Source organism: Pongo pygmaeus, chromosome 10 (assembly GCF_028885625.2).
Source record: "Pongo pygmaeus isolate AG05252 chromosome 10, NHGRI_mPonPyg2-v2.0_pri, whole genome shotgun sequence".
Lineage (NCBI taxonomy): Eukaryota > Metazoa > Chordata > Mammalia > Primates > Hominidae > Pongo > Pongo pygmaeus.
Window position 1 is genome coordinate 20,938,741 of NC_072383.2, and position 21,105 is coordinate 20,959,845.

General features: G+C 38.0%; 1 protein-coding gene across 3 annotated transcripts in view; it reads left to right on the forward strand.

Annotated features, from left to right (window-relative positions):
• The window catches only part of PDE3A (phosphodiesterase 3A), a 306,681-nt gene that overhangs the window by 63,405 nt on the left and 222,171 nt on the right, over positions 1–21,105 (forward strand). The window contains exon 1 of one of the 3 annotated variants that reach the window (XM_054443421.2): positions 925–973. The exons of 1 other annotated variant lie outside the window; for it this stretch is intronic. The gene's annotated coding sequence lies outside the window, so the exon portion shown is untranslated. Of the gene's footprint in view, positions 1–924; positions 979–21,105 lie in introns of those variants that run through there. One more of the 3 variants, XM_054443422.2, reaches the window with a different exon arrangement.

Genomic DNA, 21,105 nt, shown 5'->3' on the forward strand with positions numbered 1-21,105 from the left:
ATAGGTTTATGGCACAGATTGTGGTGATGGTTTCACAAGTATATGCTTATCTCCAAACTCATCAAGTTGTATATATTTAATATGTGTAGCTTTTTGTATGTCAATCATACCTTAATGAAGTAGGTCAAAAAAAGAGGAAGAGCTTCAATTATTTTTCTCTTCTTTCCTTTTTCCATACCTTCATAAAAATTCAGAGTGCAAATTTCTTAGTTTATTTCACCTACTTGCTGAGCAATATTTTTTAAAACCTGTGTTACATTTCAAAAGCAATATTCAATTTATTATGGCATTTACTAGAATAACTTGTTCTTGAAACTTAGGTAAATGGTTATTAAGTAATCAAAATGTATCTTTCAGTATGCTTTTTTTTTGTACTTTAGTAGAAAACCCAATTAAAAATGATATACATTTTAATAACCAAAGTATATTATCTTACAGATGGAAGTCTAGAAGGTCTTAAGGGTGACTCCATCAAGGAGTTCTGGCTCCATTTTCCCAGGAATTCTCTTGATTTTGCCCTCCTCTAAATGAAACAATGTAATTGAAGCACTTCTGAACCTCATATTCAACCATAACAATGAATAGGTGAAGAGTGAGGAAGAATTTTCCCAGCAGTCACCAAAAATCCTCCCTTTATTAACCTGACTGATCTTTTTTGAACTATTCCCTTCAAAGGGCAGTGGGATCACTGTATAACCAAACTTTGGTGGGACACAGCAGACCTGTGACACTGGCTCACATGGGAGAGGAGTAAAACACCCCAGGAAGGGAGAAAGATTATGGACAGCTCACCCTGCCCCTTAGAAAAACTGGAGACTATGTGTTCCTGAAATGAAACAAGACAAGTGTTCATTGCACTCTGAGAATACATTATGACGTCATTGCACTCTGAGAATACATTATGACGTAGAAAAATTTGAGATATGTAGGATATGAAAGTGGCACACAGGCTTGGAAATTACAGCAATTAGTGGTAATGTATGTTATCTTGGGTACTGCTTGGGGTCTCTATATGTAAGATGACTTTAAATATACGAAAATTTTGACAAACATTGATACTGCTCTCTCAAGGAAGCTGTTTATTTCCACTTTATTTTGTCTGCAATTTGGTTTTTAATAAATTCAAGGCTCAAGTTAACTTTTTATAAATACTGTACATATTTTACGGTCAGAATTTTAAGAACAGCATACGTTTTTTTTAAAAAATACACAAAATGTAATTTTAGTAAGGTTAGGAAGAGCATGTACTGCTGGAAGCATGGTTCTGTAACTACATAGACAAAATATATGTCTTCTCTGTCACAATTTTGCCTTCAGATTCATTGTTTGTAGAATGTTCCTTAAGGCTTCACAGATATTGTAATTTCTCATAGATGGATTGTGGAGAAAGATCATGTGTCGATAAAATTCCTACATAGTCCCAAAGTTTTAAGTATAGTAGTCTTCTGCCACTCTAATATTGAATAAGAATTGCTAGTAGAAAAATTGAGTGATCAATTACTTGTTTCCACTCTGAGATCAGGTCTCATTTAACTTGAATTTGATTTGTTCTTCCTCAGACTCAGTGTTTCTGATGCAGGTGGTGTTAGGCTCCCACATTGTTAAAATAAAGTGCAACATTGGTATTCTTTTAAAATACCATTAACATGCTTTATCTTTGTTGATGTGTCAAATCAAGACTTTACTGTTGAAGGTGACTTTTTTTTTTTTGCTGCATTTCAGCTGAGTTTCTCTTACAATAGTCTTGACTGCTGCCTGTTTTTGCTCGAGACTACTGATTGCCTGTGCCCTAAATCCTCTCTGGACCAGGATGGGAACATGCATTTGCAATGTTGGAAACTTGGAATTCGTTTTCATTGAAATTCTTTAGGGGCTTTGAATTTGTGTGGGGTATTGTGTGTATACAAACGATTGAAAAAACCTCTATTGTTATCTATTTTCATTTAAGGGGAGAGCCAGGGAGGCTGTTTAGAATTAAATGTTTTTAGAGAGTGTTTGCTCGCTGTTACTAACTCCTAGACCTGGTAAGGATCAGGACCAGGCAGGTGTGAGGACTATACCTGTTAACAAAAGCAGCCCTGATCCTTGTGCTGAGAGGGAGTATAGTCTAGTGGCAGGGACAGGGAAAGCAGATACATATAAAATCATATGACATGTAAGAAGGGGAACTACATGGTGCTGAGAAGAAACTATATTTATTTCATGAAATGCTGACTGAGCTAAGATCTAGGGAGAAATCAGAAATTAAACTCCCACATGAAATTAAACTCTATCATGAAGAATAGACTTGAAAACAGTATGAGCCTTGGCTTTCCCTTTTTTGAGTCAATATGCTGTTTGTATAGAGTGGGATTTATTCCACTGGGATCATATTTTTTCATATACTAAAGAGTAATTTTTAGTTTGGGAAGAGCAAAATGTCTCTAGTTATCCCAAGGATTAAAAACTTTAAAGCAACTTTTCATTCATATTAATGTGAAAAAGAATCCACTTAGAAAGAAATGAGGGTTCCACGTTTAAAGACATTTTAGCATTTATTACATTGTGTGTTGTTGAAGTAAGACTTCAGGTATTCATTTGATTTTAAAATATGTATGGAGCACCTACTACATAGTAAGCATTTTCCTGAGTGCTGGAGCACAGCAGCAAACGAAGCAGAAATGTCCTGGGGGGCCTTGAACTTGGAGGTACTTCCCATTTCTCACTCTGTCATAGGGAATCCCCACTGCATTCCTTGTTACTGTAGAGTCAACTGTGAGATTCTTGGTCATGGAACATTTTCATTCCATTACTAACATCAATTATCTCTGACTAGCATTTGTATTCAGGTTGATTAAAAATATCCCTCTGCTGTTGAAAGAAATCTTAGAATCTTAATTCTTCTACGTCATTCAGTAGAATTTAGGCTTGTCTTCCAGATTTAAAAAAAATCATCTAAGGTGCAGTATGTACTGAAATAGTGAACCTGGAACAACCCCATATTCCATTGGTATTCCTTTTTTTTTCCTGGTTATACAACTGCTGGAACAATAGTGTAACAATGTCAAAGAAAATTTGTCTGGGAGGTAGGAAGATTGGCAATAGGAAAAGTACTATTATTATGGACAAGCTCTAGATTTGGGAGTCACAAGGTTTGAGTATGGTTCCTGGATCTAATTCCTGCTAGTAAGGAGGCCATGCGTAAGTTGCTTACCTTGACCAATCTATTTTCTCCTTTTCTAAAATGGCAATTCTATTTGCTCTGCTTAACTCACAGCTCTTGTAAGGATCACATGAGAAATGCTCAGTTGCTTTTATACTGTCATACAGGCACAAAGCTAGGGGTGATTAAATTTTAGACCGCAAGTGTGGACTAACCATTATTAGTACAATATAGTGTCAGAGCTGGGCAAACAGTTTAAATAAGGGAAACTGGACTTTGTTCTCCCCATCCCACCCCTGCTTTTTTGTTTTGTTTTGTTTTTTGTATTTCTTATGTTGCATTACATGGGCAAGATTGAGATTTTTGGTGTGGGAGGGGTTTTTCTGGTGTCCCTCAAATTTACTTACATAGGTAAAGGTGGAATTGATCCTTGTTACTCAAAGTAAGACTTGTCAACATAGTCAGCATTACCTGGGAGCTACTAGAAATGCAGGGTCTCAGGTTCCACTCCAGATGACTGGATCAAAATCTGTATTTTAACAAAATCCCCACGTTTATTGTATGCAAATTATCCTGAGCAGAGAAGTTGACAGATTTCTAAAACTACCCTGATCATTCCAAAAGACTCTTTAGGAAGTTACAGCTTCAATGACAGCAGCTGCTAGATGTTTCAGCACCACCTGGGAGAATGGGGGATTGGGTGGGGGAGAGGGGCCATACTAAAAAAAAAAAACCAAAAAACAAAAAACTATGCTGCTTTCTGTTCCCAAGGAACCATTTTAGGGGTGAAAGGTTCATATTCCATTATCAGTCCCCTGAGCCCACCAGTGTTCAAAAATGTTTTTTTCCCAAGACTTTTATGGCACTTAAGTCAGACTGCTCATATTGGAATAACAGACCAAAAATGACTGACAGTTATAGTGTCTGGGATTAGGGAGAAAAATATTTAGTGAGAGGAACTGGGAGTTTATCAGGAGATATGAATGATTTCATCTCCAGGATTCTGGTTTTTAGTCACCTTTGCTCTCTGAGGGAAGTGAATAAGGGCTGCCTTACTCTGCCAGTTCCCAGTTCCAGGAAATGTACATTCTCAAGAGATCAGGTGGTTTTATAAAATATAGTCTTTTTCTCTTGTAGAGGGGAATTGAAAGCAAGGGAGGCTTAAATCCTCAATAAAGATCACGTGCATATTTGAAAATTGGGCATAGTTCTTCAGACACCCAAACCTTTTACATGTAATTGCAAAGTAGCCCTCACTTTCAGTCAAGGCAAGGTTTAGGATTAAATGATATTGAACTAGCTTTCCCCTTAGAACATTGCTTTTCTTTGCATGATGATAAAGCTAATTTTTAATCATACCTCCTCTACAGTTTTAATAATTATGACTTTTCTTCTTTTTCCTCTTTTCTTTTTGCCTCCTGCTTGGAGTCCTGAGTAAAATTTAAGAGTGTGTGTGTGTGTGTGTGTGTGTGTGTGTGTGTGTGTGTGTGTGTGTGTGTGCGCGCGCGCGCGCGTGCTTGATGCTATCTGATTCCTTTGAGTATTGACTACACATCTGGACTGTGCTACTAAACAAAGCTGAGGGTGTTGGATGATGTGAAATGAATCAACTTTGAGACTAGAGATGAGTGGATGGCTCATGACAAAAATTTCAGGCTTTATTTTTCCAATTTTGCTATAAATTAGTTAAAAGTTTGTTATGGCCAGCATTTGGGAACCTGTGTTGCATCAGACTCAGCCTTCATTCAATTATTTAACATATATTGATCATATCCCTACTATGTGCTATTAGTATTATGGGTTAGGCCATTCTTGCATACCTAAGGTTGTGTAAATTATAAAGAAAAGAGGCATTTACCCATACCTGAGACTGGGTAAATTATAAAGAAAAGAGGCTTAATTGGCTCACGGTTCTGCAGACTGTACAAGCATGGTGCTGGCCTCTGCTCATCTTTTGGGGAGGCCTCCAGGAGTTTTTACTCATGGCAGAAGGGAAGCAGGAGCAGGTGTGTCACATGGCGAGAAAGGGAGCAAAGTGAACACGGGGAGGTGCCACACACTCGTAAACAACCAGATTTGGGGAGAACAAACTTACTAATATGAGAACAGCACCAAGCCATTCATGAGAAACCTGCCCCCGTGATCTCATCACCTCTGATCAGGCCTACCTCCAACATTGGGGATGACAATTCAACATGAGATTTAGAGGGGTAAGATATCCAAACTTTATCAAGGACCATAAGGGAAATAGACTTGTACTCATACAGCTTACACTTTATCCTAGTAGACATGCCTTTGATTGCATAGCTTGAAAGGTTGAAATGAACTAAATTGAGGGTTGTTTATATTAAATAAAGCTATTTTCCCCCAATTTTAGCTAAACCTCTTTTTATATAAAGAAAAAGGATTTTTTTTTCCAATAAGATTTACCAGTCAAAGCAGGAAATCATTTTGTTACAATTGTCTTACAAAGCAGCCCTGTGCAAGGCTGTTGCTAATGTTAAGACTTTTCTTGGGGGTCTCCGATAGCTGATTCTCTCTAGAGAAGTCTTCCTATTCTTGGATGTAGAGTGTTGCTAAAAAGAATTAGTTCCATTTTCTCCAGAGTGCTCTAAGTTATAGCTATTTATCTATTAAGGAAGCTCCTAAGTATCCACAGGTGTTCAGCCCCCTAAAATTTCAATTTATCTTCAGCACAGCCAGCTTTTCAGTGTTTACTGTAAGGCTTTAACCACATGGTAATTCTTCCCTTAAAGAAGTCTGCTGTATATAATGTTAAGGCAGAGTTGTCAGGGCTGTTATGCTGTGTCTCAAGCCAAATACGTTTCTCAGCATTCCAAGGTTATGCGAATACACAGAAATAATTATTTTCAGATGTTGACATTGCACTTAGTGATTTAGTAATATGAGAAAATATGGTTCAAAATTATTCATCTAAAAAGCAATGCAAAATATAGTAGAGGCAAATATGGTATGCATTCAGGCACATACTGTAAAGTAGAAATGTTGGAGTGATTTAGCTTTCTGTCATAATATCTTTATCACTAGGATATGGACTTGCTATGATGTGAGTTAGCATGTTTCCTCTGACACAACTAAAGTCCAGAGATGTGCCTTGCTTCTAGTCCAATAATCACTTTCAATCACTGAGCCAGACCCATGATTCGTGGATTCTCTTGTCACTTAAGATGTTGTCTTTTTTTTTGAGATGGAGTCTTGCTTTGTCTCCCAGGCTGAAGTGCAGTGGCACGATGTTGGCTCACTGCAACCTCCACTTTCGAGGTTCAAGCGATTCTCCTGCCTCCACCTCCCAGGTTCAAGCGATTCTCCTGTCTCAGCCTCCTGAGTAGCTTGTACTGTAGGCACGCACCACCACGCCTGGCTAATTTTTTTGTGTTTTTAGTAAAGACGGGGTTTCACCGTGTTGGTCAGGCTGGTCTCAAACTCCTGATCTCAGGTGATCTGCCTGCCTCACCGTTTCAAAGTGCTGGGATTACAGGTGTGAGTCACTGTGCCTGACCAATATGTTCCATTCTTAAGTCAGTTTTGAATGTTAAAAAAATGAAATCTTTACAGTTTCAAAATATAATTTTTCTGTAATGATCCAGAAAATAAGAATAGGACTTTTAAAAAGGGCTTTTCTTAGCTTTGCAAGAAAAGGGATAAGAGCAGAAAGTTTCACTTTTTGAAGAGACCAAGACTCACTCAGTTGGAAAGTTACTCTAAATTTACTTTTTCCTAACATTGATTTATGACATTCAGTATGAATTTTGTCTGTTTATATCCACATATCATGTAGTCAACACAGAAAAGGGAAAAACCTGAATGAAGTTTTATTATACTCACTGATTCTTTATATTCATGAAAGGGGAAATTATCATTATTTCTTAATAGTCTTTAAATTTCTACAGTAGCATTTGAGGAAAATGAAATAAACTCCATTTGATGTATGACCTATTGCACTTAAAAATATTCAGATCACTGGTTGTTGCTGACTGCTTATAAGGCAAAATGTTTTGATTTTACTGTATTGTTCGTGCTGCGAGCAAAATGGGTGTCTGCTAAGTTTTTATTTTAAAATCCATATTTCTGTCTTTACCTTGTAGCCTTGCAATGCGTAATTCAAAATGTTTGCAAAGTACAAGTTTATTATATTGTTTGTCTGCTTCTTATTATAACTTTAAAAAGAAAATGGGACACCCTCCTCTCGCCCCACCCTAGAGACAGATTTTCCATGACAGAATAGTTTTAAACATCAGGATATTGCATAAGTCAGTCTGGAAAAAATAGGAACAGACAGCTAGCACTATCTAGTAGAGCTTTGCTTTTGTGACAACATTTTTTGGCTAAATAACTCTACATAAATGATAATTTCCCTACATAGTTTGATATCAATATCTAAGTTGATATCAACTTTCAAAATCCATAATTGTTTCTGTGTACATTCTTTCTGATTGTTTTTATTTGGGTGCTGTATAAAAAATGATGAAAATTTAAAAGTCATTGTATGATATAAGATTCAAAGAAATCTAATTAAGCTCTGAGTCTAATGAGTGTGAGAGAAACCCGTGCAAGGGATGTTTCAAAGAGTTAACATTGCGGTGAGGTATGAAAAAGTAATGGTGTGTAGGATATTGCCTTGCTCCAGGTTTTACAAGGAGTAGTTAGGATTTAATATTTGGCCCCCAAAAGACTTAAATTTTAAAGTAGTTATAAGGAAAAAGAAATTGGTGGCATGGCTCCATGATCCTATGGGTTGCTTGGGACTGAGTATAGTGAAAAGTTTGTGAAGTAGACGTTAATATTCAAAGCCTATTTCAGAAAAGTTGAAATCAGAGCAGTAAGCAAAATTATTCTCCAAGTCCCTTTTAATTATATTTGCTCACTTAAGCCAAAAGAACTGGGATAGGCTGTATCTTTTTCGTGTTACAATGATCAAACTACAGGGGCCAAGTGCAACTCTATTCATATTTCTTTTCAAGTACAAATCTATTTCTCAATAAGTCACATCACTTACATAACACTTCTTGAGTACTTGTTTACTACAGTCTGGACAAAGGGTATCAAGGAACAGTAGGTTTACTTGGTGGTGGAGTCTGAGGAAAAATAAAACTATTTGTTAACAGCCACTTGTTTACAAGGATGCTTACCTACTCTGTGAAATCTTCATGCCTGTGGGATGAAGAGTGTGATCTAACTCATTGTGGAAGCTTAGCTTTCTTCCCTTTCTGCTCCTGGAGCTAGAGGTTTTCCATCAGAGATGGATATATTCTTTTGGGATTCCTTATCAATATGCCATGCCATTTTAGAATGACTTCACCTATCTCACCTTTGATTATTTATGAGTAAAAGAAGGGAGAAAACTACCCGTTTTGTGAAATTGTTTCTGACACATGAATAAAACATTATGTATCATACTAACAAATTATAATGAAATTATATGCTAGGATTGGATCTAATTCCTTGAATTATTCAACAGTGAAGCTCAGTAAGTTCAAGGCACTACCACAAAGTACTGTTGGGAGTATAATGGATACATAAGAAGTAATACTGGTTAAAGGAAAATAGAACATAATTGAGAAAAATAAATTCTGCAAATATATAATTAAGTACCATGAGGCAATTAGAAACTGTGTTATAGTTCAGACTTGAAAGAGATTATTTCCTGAGGCAAAGGGAGCGTTCATGGAGTAGAGTAGTCATTGAGTAGGATCCTTCATGAAGCAGATAGTCATTGAGTGGGTTCTGAAGGGTGAGTAGAATTTGAACAGGGAGAGACCTGAGAAAGATGTAGTTGAAGGCAACATCATTAGTAGCAGAAGAGTGAAAAAATATGGTATTGAAGAAGAATAGTGCAATTATGTCAGGGATCATAAAATGCATTAGATTGACAAGTTAATTCTCACTAAGAGCCAGGTACTTTGCTAAAATAAGCATTTTACATAAATTATTTAACCTTCACAGTAAACCTAAGAAGTAAAAATGTGTGGATAAAGAATTCAGGACATGATACAACTAATATGTGGCAGCAGATGAACTTGAAACCGGGGACTGGGGTCTTGACCACTAATCTCTGTTCCCTGATGTTGGTATTTGGTACTACAGGGAAGGATGGATATTTCATTCTGTAAGCTGTGGTCACTCACAGGATGTTTTTGAGCAGAGCGAGCAATGTGTTCCTTCCCAATTACTCTGTCTCATCTCACCCATCCCTCTCTTCAACCCTGCCTTTAAACTACCGAGATAAACCATTTGGAATTACAGATCTGATCATACAGTCCATGTGCTTATGATCCTCCAGGGCCCACAGCATGCATTTCTTGTTTCTTCCCATGGTGTACAAGGCCTTGCCAATCTCTATAGCTTCATTTGTAGCTACTCTCCTTTCTCTGAAATCTCCTTGCTGTCTTCCTCTGCTTTTCCTTAGGTTAGTGCCTCCTCCTGGATGACCCTTTTGCATTTCCGGATCCATCTATTCTGCTCTGCTTTTCTCATTTCTTGTGAAATATTGAACTGCTTATTAACGCTCTTCTTCATAAAAACTTGAAAATCTGTTTCCAGATTTGCAGTTCTACACCAAAATGGAATTCAGTCATTGACACTACCCATTCCATATTAAAATGACCTTTAAAATTATCTAATGTAATTTTTTTCCCCAAATTTCCAGTGTGTGACCCATATTCATGACCTGTTTTGTCTATTCGTTAGGATAGGCTAAGCTATCTTGCGGTAACAACAACCACAAATATTGTAATGGCTTACAACAAAAAAGATTTCCCTCATGATTGTGAAGATTGAAAGGAAGACTCTGCTTATCATAGTTACCTCTGAAGGAAGCTCCACTTGACATGTGCTTTCACAATCACTTAGGCGAGGGAGAGCACATGGTAGTCACACGCTGGTTCTTAGCACTTCTGGCTGGTAGTGATGCATACCACTTGTGCATACATTTCACTGACCTCGCATGGCCTCACCAAATGTCAAGGAGACAGGGAAGCACAATCCTACCACGTGGCTGAAAGTGGGAGACACACGGAAATACTTAGTTCACAGCACTGCAATGTGTTAAAGATCTGAAATTGTAAGACAATTCTTTTGAAATTTATGTTCACTAGTAGTTTGTAATAGTGTCGGGTCAAATGTAGCAGTTTCGAAGTGAAAACTAAAACAATCCTAAAGATGTGAGATTGTATCTTTTAAAATCATTATCTCAGTTGAAAACACTGAATATCGAAGCATATGCTTAAACTTAACACAATAAATGTAAGCATTTCATGGCCATAGCACAAAAATATGTTAAAACGATATCGTTCATCCACTGACAGTGTTGAAGAACAAAGCAGTGTCACAGAAAATAGGTTGCATTATTCTTAGAAATACATCATGCTTTGAGGGATCCTTTTTTTTTTAGGGATGTCATGATCATCTTTCATAAATAATTTATCAGTCAATGGTAGTGAACAGAGTTTGAATGAGTCAAAATTCTACAATGAAATGCTCCCATATAGATGTAAATATATAAATGTGTATATAAATATACATATACAAATGTAAATATATAAATGTATATATTTAGTATGTATTTGCCCCTAGTTTAATTTGTCAGCACTAACTGCTGGTTTTTATTTCTTTTTGCAAGAAATTATATAGAAATTGATTTGAGGGAGATTTAAAATAAATGTTTAGTGAGAGGAAATCTTACTCTGTCCTATCTATGGATATTGATAAACTGTACCACTGTATTCCTAACTCCTAACTTGGATATAGGAGCTGGACTGTCTGCATAGATATGTAAGGGGATATGGGTGACAGGAGGAATTACAAATGTACTTATTTAACAATTAATGCTGACATAAGCTATGTGGGTAATACCTCATTTTTTTTAGAATGATGACTGTCAGTGTGACTGAGGATACAGACATAAAATTAGGAAATCTAAAATAAATATCTGTTTCCTTCAAAAAATTTGACTAGTCATTTTTTTGACTAGCTTTTTTAAAATTGCATAAGACTAACTCTTTTCATTTGCTGCGTGTACATTAAATATGTCTGTATAGGTCCCTTTACTTTCTTTTGCCCCACAGTAATTATGTTGAAAATTATAAACAGAGGCATTAGCATAAGTTAAGGATTAAATATGGAAATCATAAAAAACCCTAATTCCATGAAAATGAAATTTCTTTTTGAAAAGAGAAATAGGTATTATTCTACTTACTTTCATTTAGCAAATTTTCTTACGGAACATCATTGCTCTGCCTCTCAGAAAATTTGCCAAACTGTTTAAAACTCCCTCTGAATGTTTGTACTTCAATAACCTATTGAAAGCACAACTGATTTTATTTGTGCTAGGTTTATCTCCATTTAAAGGCAGACTCCTTTGGTGAGCTCCCCTGTGGCAATATGAGAGAAGGAAAAGAAGGAGGGAGGACCTTGCAGGACTGGTTTATATAGCAGAAAGTTAAGAGACAAGAGAGCTCTACAATTATTGAGCCCAGGAAAATCGATTTCCTGTTCATAGTAGTGTGGCACATGTAGAGGAGTCTTTAAAGATGATACAGCATGCCATTCCTTTCCCCTCCATTGTGTAATCAACCAGCCAATATTTATCAAGTACCTGTTAGTTTCACTTACAGAGTACCTGTAGCTGAGTTTTCTTTTCTTTTCTGCTTTCTTTATCCCTGTTCTCCAGCTCCTGACCTGTCCATCATGAATATCAGTTTTCCATGTGCATTAAACTTGTCTTCCATCTAATAAAACTTCACACTGCTCACTTTTCCTTTCTGACACTGAATACACATAAACAACAAAGAGCAATACCTCTTAAACCCACAAACCCATTCAAAAACCAAAACAAAACCAAATAAAATGAATTGGTTGTATTAATTTGTATCATCCATTTACATTTTGAGAAGCATAGTCTATCAGATATACTGTTTTAATTCTAAATTCATTGACTTTCTGTCAGTCTCTATGTTTGCTGTATGTAGCAGCTGGGTTAAGAATATAATTGTCTTGACAACAAATTATTGACATTTACAAGCTCAAAAGTTACCTTGGAAGCTGTTGAAATTAAAGAAATAAAAGTGGTAATTCTCTCTGATCTGAACAAGCCAAGACTCAGTGTCAGCCCTTTATAGGTCAGGCTGTGGAAGGAGTGCGTAGGATGAAATACCAGTGCATGCCTGGTGCATTAAAACTAAATGGGATTTCAGCAGATGAAGGGAAAGGGTGAGGAATCAAGCCTTAAATTGTCTGCCTCAGGCATGATAAGAAGACTTGGACAGTAATAGAAACAGGAAGTGTTTGCTGTGAAGCTTGAGTGTATTCAAAGTAAATCAGTTTGTGTTCCATTAAGGAATCCTGGCTCTAGGTTGGAGCCTATGTGGGATCAGTAAATTTTGCACTAGGAAATACCTAATGTCAAGCCTTAGAAAACACCTCATACTCTGGCCAGCTGTCATCAAACCCATCGCCACTGCTAGTAAAACAACTCCAAAGCAAGTGAAACTGGCAGTAATTGCACAAATAAACGGGTTGCAAAAGAGCAAAATGGGTACGTTTCAGAACATCATTTCTGTTAGGCTCCATGTTATACTGCTTACAATAGAAACAAATGGAAGTCGAGAGGTGAAGCCTGACATTAAGTTTTCTAGTGATCCAGGAATAACTGTTAGCAGCTGGGCCTGGGTGCTTTTTCCCTGCTTTGTCCTGGAAAGATTTCACATCTTAAGGGAAATGAAATACACACCTTGAGAAATTTTTTTTTTTCTATCATATTGTATAAATCTGTGTAAATCTCATTTTCCCCCATTTTGGAGTTAAGTAACATAATTAACTGTAAGACTTTTCCAAATACTTTCTTAACCCTGAAAAACTTTCCATTGGAACTTATAGTATAGCTAAATGGCTAACAATTATAGCTAAATGTAAATACATATGCACATATGAGGTGAAGCTGTATTAAAATGTGGGTGGCAGTGTCTTTAACTCAGATTTGGGATGCTTTATACAGTCATGGGAAATATCAGGGGATCAACTTGAAATTCTTTAAAAGTCAGCAGAATTTTGGAATGATCAAGGAACATGGGAATATGGCCTCACCTTTTCTTTCTCACTGATGACATAAATGCCGCCCTCACTGTGTTGTTTATTGTTTCTTCCAGATAATCTTTGCATACTCAGTCCTTGGAATATAGAGCCATTGCCCTGTACTCATTTTTTCCTTCCTGGAGGTATAAATAGACTGATGACGCCCTATGCTCTCTGCAGTCTGTGCATCATTCATACTGTGCATCTCCTTTCTAGGTCACAAAGCTTTTAAAAAAAATCAGCAGTGGTAGCAGCATGTGAGAAGATGAGCATATGACTGACTCCTTCCTTTCACCTCAGAGCCGTGCCTTTGATAGCATCCAGACAGCAGTGCATGGAAACATGACATTTGGGTGGTTCAAGAATATCAGAGGGAAAAATAGCCATTCTTACCAAAGAACTTAAAAATAGCACAGTCTGAGCATTTTTCCCTTCGCCCTTTTTCCCCCAACGTGCCTGAAATGAAGCCCTCCCCATCCAAAGCAAAACTAGGAATTTGTGTTTTGTGAGAATTTGAAGAGCCTGCTTCTCTTACTACAACTGCTTTCTTCCTTCCAAATGTATAAGCTTAAGTCGTGAGAAAATGTCATCTGTCTCATTCTGCTTCCCTCTCTAGTAAAATAAAAATGGTCATGCTTTCAGACAGTCATGTATTATTGAGTGCCTACTGAGTGAGGAACCATGTGTTGAGTGTTTTGAGATGGGGTGAGGGAAAACATTATTTTTCTGCTTTCCTCCGACTTCATTATGTGTTATAGTTCATGGTATGTAAGCCAACAATTGGCAAGAAGGCTGATCCTTAGAGGTAATCTCACATTCGAGGAAGGTCGGGAACAAGGTTGGTGAGTAGTGGGGACAGTGTTCTTGTTACCACTGGAGTTTGTGTCCTTGATGCCTGGATACATCATCTTATTCTCTTCTTGATTTGTCAGTACTTTTTAGGGACCGTTAGTTCTCTGCCTACTATGTGCCAGACTCTACCCTAAGCATTTAGAATTCCAGTTAACAAGAGGTAAATCTTATATTCATTTGAAATTTCATTCTAATAGCTAATAATGTATTTGGAGGAATAAATGCCGTGAAGAAAAGCAGACTGAGTGTTATCTGTAGGTAGTTATGGGGGATATATGCTATCTCATATAGGTTGATCAGGGAGACACAAGCTGATAAGGGGGCGATTGCTTATTTCTCTGAAAGAAGCAAGGAAATGAGAACTACCTGGATGGCTGAGGGAACTGCAGTCCAAGCAGAAAAAACAGCAAGCGTAAATCTCACAGGTGAGGGTGCATCAGTGGAGCAAGGGCAAGAGTGTTATGATAAGAGGTCCTGAAGGCAGCAGTGAGAAATGCCCTGGAAGCCTGTGCTGGACATATTGAGGAGTGTGGATTTTATTCTGATAAAGACATTGCAGAGGACTGGCATCATTTCACTTGCTCTTCAGAAGAGAAACTGGAACACAGATTGTAGATGGGCAAAGGGGGCAGCATGAGACAAGCTTCTCTCTTGCAAGCCATCCAGGTGAGAGATAACAGTGGCTTGGAGATGACAGTGAAGGTGGCAGGAGGATATTCTAAAAGTAGAGCCAGTTGAATTTGCTAATTGTGATATTGTAAAATATGTATTTGGTCTTCATCCCTGTTTTCTGTCATACGGCTCCTAAAACCCTTGATAAGAATATCCTTTGTATGTCAATAAGACGACTAGTGGCTGGAGGCCCCTTTGTAACTTCTGGATGGGGGCTGGTCACCAGAAAGACCAAGACATGATCAGGGGGTTGGGACTTTCAGCCCCATCTCTCAACCTCTGCAGGGCTGAAGGTAGCGTTGATTACTAATGGCCAGTGATGCAATCAGTCATACCTGTAGAATTGAAGCCTCTATGTAAATCCTAAAGGACAGGGTTCAGAGGACTTCTGGATAGCTGAACATGTGGAGGTTCCTAGAAGGTGGTACACCCACCCAGGGAGGACATGGGAGCTCTGCACCCCTTCTCCTATACCTCACCCTATGCAGCTCTCCAACTGGCTGTTCATTCATATGCTTTGTAATTTTTTATAATAAATGGGTAAATAAATATGAAATGTTTCTCTAAATTCTGTGAGCTGCTCTAGAAAATTAATCAAACACAAAGAGGTGGGTTATAGGATCTCTGATTTATAACTGGTTGTCAAAATACAGGTCACAACCTGGGATTTGGAATTGGCGTCTGAAGAGGGGGGCAGTCATGAGGGACTGTGGGGAGATGCTCTGTCCAGGTGGATAGTGTTAGGATTGAATTGAATTAGAGGATGCTCAGCTGGTGTCTGTTGAAGAATCTGGTGTCAGAAGTGTTGAGTGATGTCTGAGAGTAGGAGAAACAATGGTTTTTCCTACATTCTCTTACACTAATGGATTTGTATTAGGAGAGACTGGAAAGATGGATCTGTCATTTACTGAGATAGGAAGTCACAGCGAGGAACCCGTTAACCATATATTAAAACTCCATTAGTAATATTAAGGCTGTCCATTCTAGGAAACTGATGGCCATCCTTTCAAAGTAGACAGTGAATTCCATTTACACAAAAACATGGGATAAAATTAGTGAAGAGGTGGTGGCTCACGCCTGTAAATCCTAGCACTTTGGGAGGCCGAGGCGAGTGGATCACTTGAGGTCAGGATTTTGAGACCAGCCTGGCCAACATGGTGAAATCCCGTCTCTACTAAAAATACCAAAAATTAGCCGGGCGTAGTGGTGGGCACCTGTAATCCCAGCTACTCAGGAAGCTGAGACAGGAGAATCGCTTGAACCCGGGAGGTGGCGGTTGCTGTGAGCCGAGATCGTGCCAATGCACTACAGCCTGGGCAACATGAGCGAAACTCTGTCTCGGGGGGAGAAAAATTAGTGAAGAGGACAATATTGTAACCTACAAAAATTCCGTGGTAGGTATGTTATTTTTGTTAACAGACTTTTCTGAATAAAATACTCCAAAGTAACTTGGAGTTAAGACATTTTAATATTATGCCTTGGTTTTCCAAACATGAATGGTTTCCTTCTCTTTTCATGAATTTGGATATGAATGCAGGCACTTACCTACATAATTTCTAATATTGATGATACTGGTGTTTCTTAAATTCACTAAAAAATTTTATTTGTAAAGGGTAACCTGCATTATATTATTTAAGGTTTTTATTTTAAGTTTTTTTTTTTTCTTTTTTTTGAGATGGAGTCTTGCTTTATTGCCCTGGCTGGTGTCAAACTTTTGGGCTCAAGCAGTCCCCATGCCCTAGCCTCCTGAGTAGTTGGGATTACCGCATTACATTTTGAAAGAAGAGAGTTTACAAATGTCTGTTTCTATGCATTTTAAAAGAGGTCTTGTTACAAAAGATTCAGTTAATCTCTTTAAATGGAATTTATTTTGGTTTCCTACTTCCTCCATTAAAGTGCATTAATCCTTCTTAACATATGTGTTTATCACCTGCTGGATTGCTAAGTATGTAAAAGCTACTTTGTAAAAGCAATGCTGTAGCTAAAAAAATTTATTGCATAGCAGCCAATGTGATTTAGCCATTTCAACATTGTATTTTATTAACAGGACAGTCCAGACCTAAATAGTGAAAAGATTTCTCACTCAAATTGTCCCCTAGGAAGAGAAGATTGGATATAGAGGAATCACCTTTTCTCCTAGTGATTCTGCCTTTTGATGAAATAATAATCTGTGTTATTCCAGTTCTTTTAAATGTTAATTCATTTTAATAGTTGCTTAAGAAAATAAAATTTTATGAGGCAAAATACAGCAAAGTATTTCAACATCACATTTTTGTTTTTCCAACCAGTTTGTTTCATTTACAGACATTGTCATTTATTTTTTATTTTTATTCATTTTTTAGAACATCTTAAATTTTTAATCCTTTATTTACAGGTTGCCTAGACCACTTTTGATTAAGAAAACTGTAGAAAGTTGGTAACTGCCAAAGTGGTAGGCGGTGGCACGTGTCAGTTTCCACAGAGTCCTTCTATGTGGGGTATCTGAATGCACTGCACGGGGTCTCTGCTCACACTTACTGGCACCAATTGTGGCAGATTTTAGTCCACAAGTCACTTTTCCCCCTATTTCTCTGTAAACTTCAGCATTCTTATAGAAATATTTACTGTCCTTAGAGTATTATTCAGCTAGGTCAGCCTGAAGTGGATGCTCAGGCTAGGGGTCATTCACCAGTGCTGTGAGGGACTGGATTACTTGGTCAGTTTTGGTTGCTGGCTTCCAGTTTTCAGCACTAATTTACTGGCAGACAGACCTGCCCCTTTTAGTGGACATTTGGGTGACAGATCTTTAAGTGTGATCTTCGGTGGTTTGAATGGGTACTCTGCTGGAAAGTTGATTTCGATTCTGAAGGCCCCCTTATATGGAGGGTTGTCAGGAACAATAAACCCTTGCCAAGTCAATAAATTAGCTCCATCCACCTGGAAGTTAGAAAGTTTTTCATTCCACAATTGGTATTTCTTCAAGCTCCTTCATCAGCCTTCTTTTGGTGCCATCTTGGATTTGGTGCTGCTTCTTTCCCAGAATGCATCGCAGCCCAACATTGCCATTTATTATGCTTTATTTTGTTGAGCTTGATGCTTTACATTAGTTTGTTTACTTATTCAATAATTATATATTGAGTGCTCACTAGAATTGTCTGGTTTCTCAAAATTGTGAGGTTTATGCTAAACACTGGGGACACAGCAGTGAATGAGACCTAGTCCCTGTCATCCAGGGGCCAATAGGTCACAGATGTGAATTAGCCTTTTCTCTTGACTTTTGGGATTCCAATTTCAAAGAGGTTGTAAAAGAGACAGTGCCATATTATTGAACCTTTTAGCCAACTACGTAAAAATAAATTTTCACATATTTCTATTGAACCCACTGGACACCAATATACTTTAATAATTGTGTTTAAAATAGAAAACTCCTTCAGCTTGAAGCTGTCTTTTATTTGAGAAAAGTGAAAAAGAGATTCGTGGAATATTATAAAAGATGAACAAGTTTGATGCCTAAAATGGACAATGCTCCTTTACATGTTACTTTAACATTTGAGAGAATGCTATCCAAATGCAGAATTGGCTAAAAGTGTTAGAAGGAGTAGTTCAAATTGTCTTCAACCAAGAGTCATCTAGAATTTGGCTGCACCCTGGTATATCAAATATGCTGTATGGGAATGTGCTTATATTTTGATGAGTAATATGTTTTTATAACAAATGAAGATGCATGTCAGAATGTTGAGTTGGTTAGGTCTCACTAGGGATTTGAAGAATAGCATAACAGCAAGTGGGCACCAAACAAAAATTGAGTTTACTTGGATACACAAGAACTCTGCCTTCTGACTTGATCTGAGGACTTGTTCAAGGCAAGAAACAGTTTCTAACTCCAGCTGAATCACAGTGTGAAGGTGAACAAGTGAAAAGGCTCAGTTACCTGCAGAAAGTTGCTTGCAGTTTCAGTTTTACAAAGCTCACTGTTTAAATCTAGTAGTTACCTTTCAATCCCTTCAGATATGTCAGCAAAAATTCTAGTGTTTGGAAATATGCCCTGATCACTTGCAAAAGGCTATGGAAGACAGAAGTCATAGTAAAGTGTCAGGTATTTAAGAATCAGGTTCAAACTTCCAAATAAAGAATGTTTCAGACCTCAGCGTATTAACAGTTTTCCTAACTATTCAGTTATTCAGTGGTCTTTTACTTTTTATTTTTATTTTTTTCGAGGTGGAGTCTTTCTCTGTCTCCCATGCTGGAGTGCAGTGGTGCCATCTCAGCTCACTGCAACCTCCGCCTCCCAGGTTCAAGCAATTCTCCTGCCTCAGCCTCCCAAGTAGCTGGGATTATAGGTGTGCGCCACCACACCCAGCTAATGTTTGTATTTTTAGTAGACGCAGGGTTTCGCCATGTTGGCCAGGCTGGTCTCAAACTCCTGGCCTCAAGTGATCCGCCCACCTCGGCCTTCCAGGTCTCAAGTGATCTGCCCGCCTCAGGCTCCCAAAGTGCTGGGATTACAGGCATAGGCAAGTACACCCAGCCTCATTCACTTATAGTTTTTAATTTTTTTGTGGGAGAAAGGACCAGTGACCTTTCTGAATGTGAGAAGAATCCCAAAGCAAAAGGTGATTTATTTCCTTTCCTTTAATTCTGCCACAATACATGGCACCCCAGCATCTAGAAGAATCTTCTCATGTATGAGATGAATGTGTTTGACTTCTTTTGGAAAGAGTCAGATTTTATATTCATTTAGAAATATCTGTGCCTATAACGTGGTTGCAGTTGTACAGGACACACAGTTGTTTATTTAACTGTTTCACCCTTTCATCTTGTGTGGGATGCTCACACTTAACCGCATTTCTCTTTGTTGCATAGTATAGCCCTGTCACACTGGCTCTTCATCTGATCAGTCTGCCTTGCTTTTGTATCTGAACAGTATCACTCATCACCTGACCAAAATGTTCTGCCCTGATAGGTCTCAGCTTAGATGTTACTTCTTGGAATGCTTCCCTGGACAATACTTTCCATATTCACAAAGGGAGTACTTAATCCCAGTAAAATATTAGTGCTCCTGAATTATGTCATTCCTCTGCATGCATCAGACTAGTTCTCATTGTGGTTCATATAGTCTAACGCGTGCAGATTCAAGATTAGTCTCTTTCTTGTTCATTGTTCTTCTTAGTGCCTGGTTTAGCACATGGAATATAGCAATCTTGCCTAATGAGTGTAAGTGAAACAAAATAATTTTTTAGAATTTGGAAGTCATTTGTCTTAATGTGTATTTCTCTCCCTTTTCTGGTCATCAGCATTAGAACTGAAGTCATCTTCAATATCTCTCTCTCTCTCATCCATTCATTAAATCACTCACCAAGTTTTGACAGTTTTCCTTTGCAGTGTGTCTCTAAATGGTCATCCTCTTCTCCTTTTTCAGATTAGGATTCTTGTTTTCTTTACTCGTTGGTAAAACAAGTTTGGGAAATGCTAGTTAAGCAGTTAATGGTGTAGTTATTGCAGGACTTGACAAAACCTCTAATGAAAGAATAAAACATTTGCTATATTTGTTTGATCAGAGAAGCTTTTTTCCATCTCAGGGAATCTTATGTGGTTAATGATCTGCAAAACCCACCTGGGGGAATGCTGGTAGAATTGTGCAACAGTCACCCTTTCATCATGGGCTGTGGATCATTTGACTTTAACTTAATGATAAACATCAGCTATAGACAGCAAACACATGGAAGGGAAGCATGACAGCCCCCGACACTGAATGGCTTCTGACCCTAGCACTCTTTTGGTGGCTCAGACCATGTTACCTTGATTACGTGAAGGGGCCCCAAGTAGGGAATTATGCACCTTATTCACCTGCTAAAGACACTGCTAATTCTTCTTGCAGTACTTCCTCAATGCTGTCTTGATAAGATTTAAAGAGTTTTTTAGCCTCTGCCTTTAGGCACCTTCAGAAAGAAAGCCATCGTACTCCTATTTAATGCCTGCCCACACCACTGTTTTGAATCTGTAGGTGCAAGCGATTTAAAAGCGAACCACAATGAAGTTGAGTTTTTATTTCCCAAATTTGTGATTGACTAGTTTTGGACGACAAACTTGATAATGCTTTTTTTTTTTTTTTTTTTTTTTTTTTTTTGTGACAGTCCCACTGTGTTGCCCAGGCTGGAGTGCAGTGGCAAGATCTCAGCTCACTGCAACCTCCAACTCCCAGGTTCAAGCATTTCTCTTGCCTCAGCCTCCTGAGTGGCTGGGATTACAGGTAACCACCATCATGCCCGGCTAATTTTTTTGTGTGTTTTTAGTAGAGACGGGGTTTCACCATGTTGGCCAGGCTGGTCTCGAACTCCTGACCTCAGGTGATCTGCCCACCTTGGCTACCC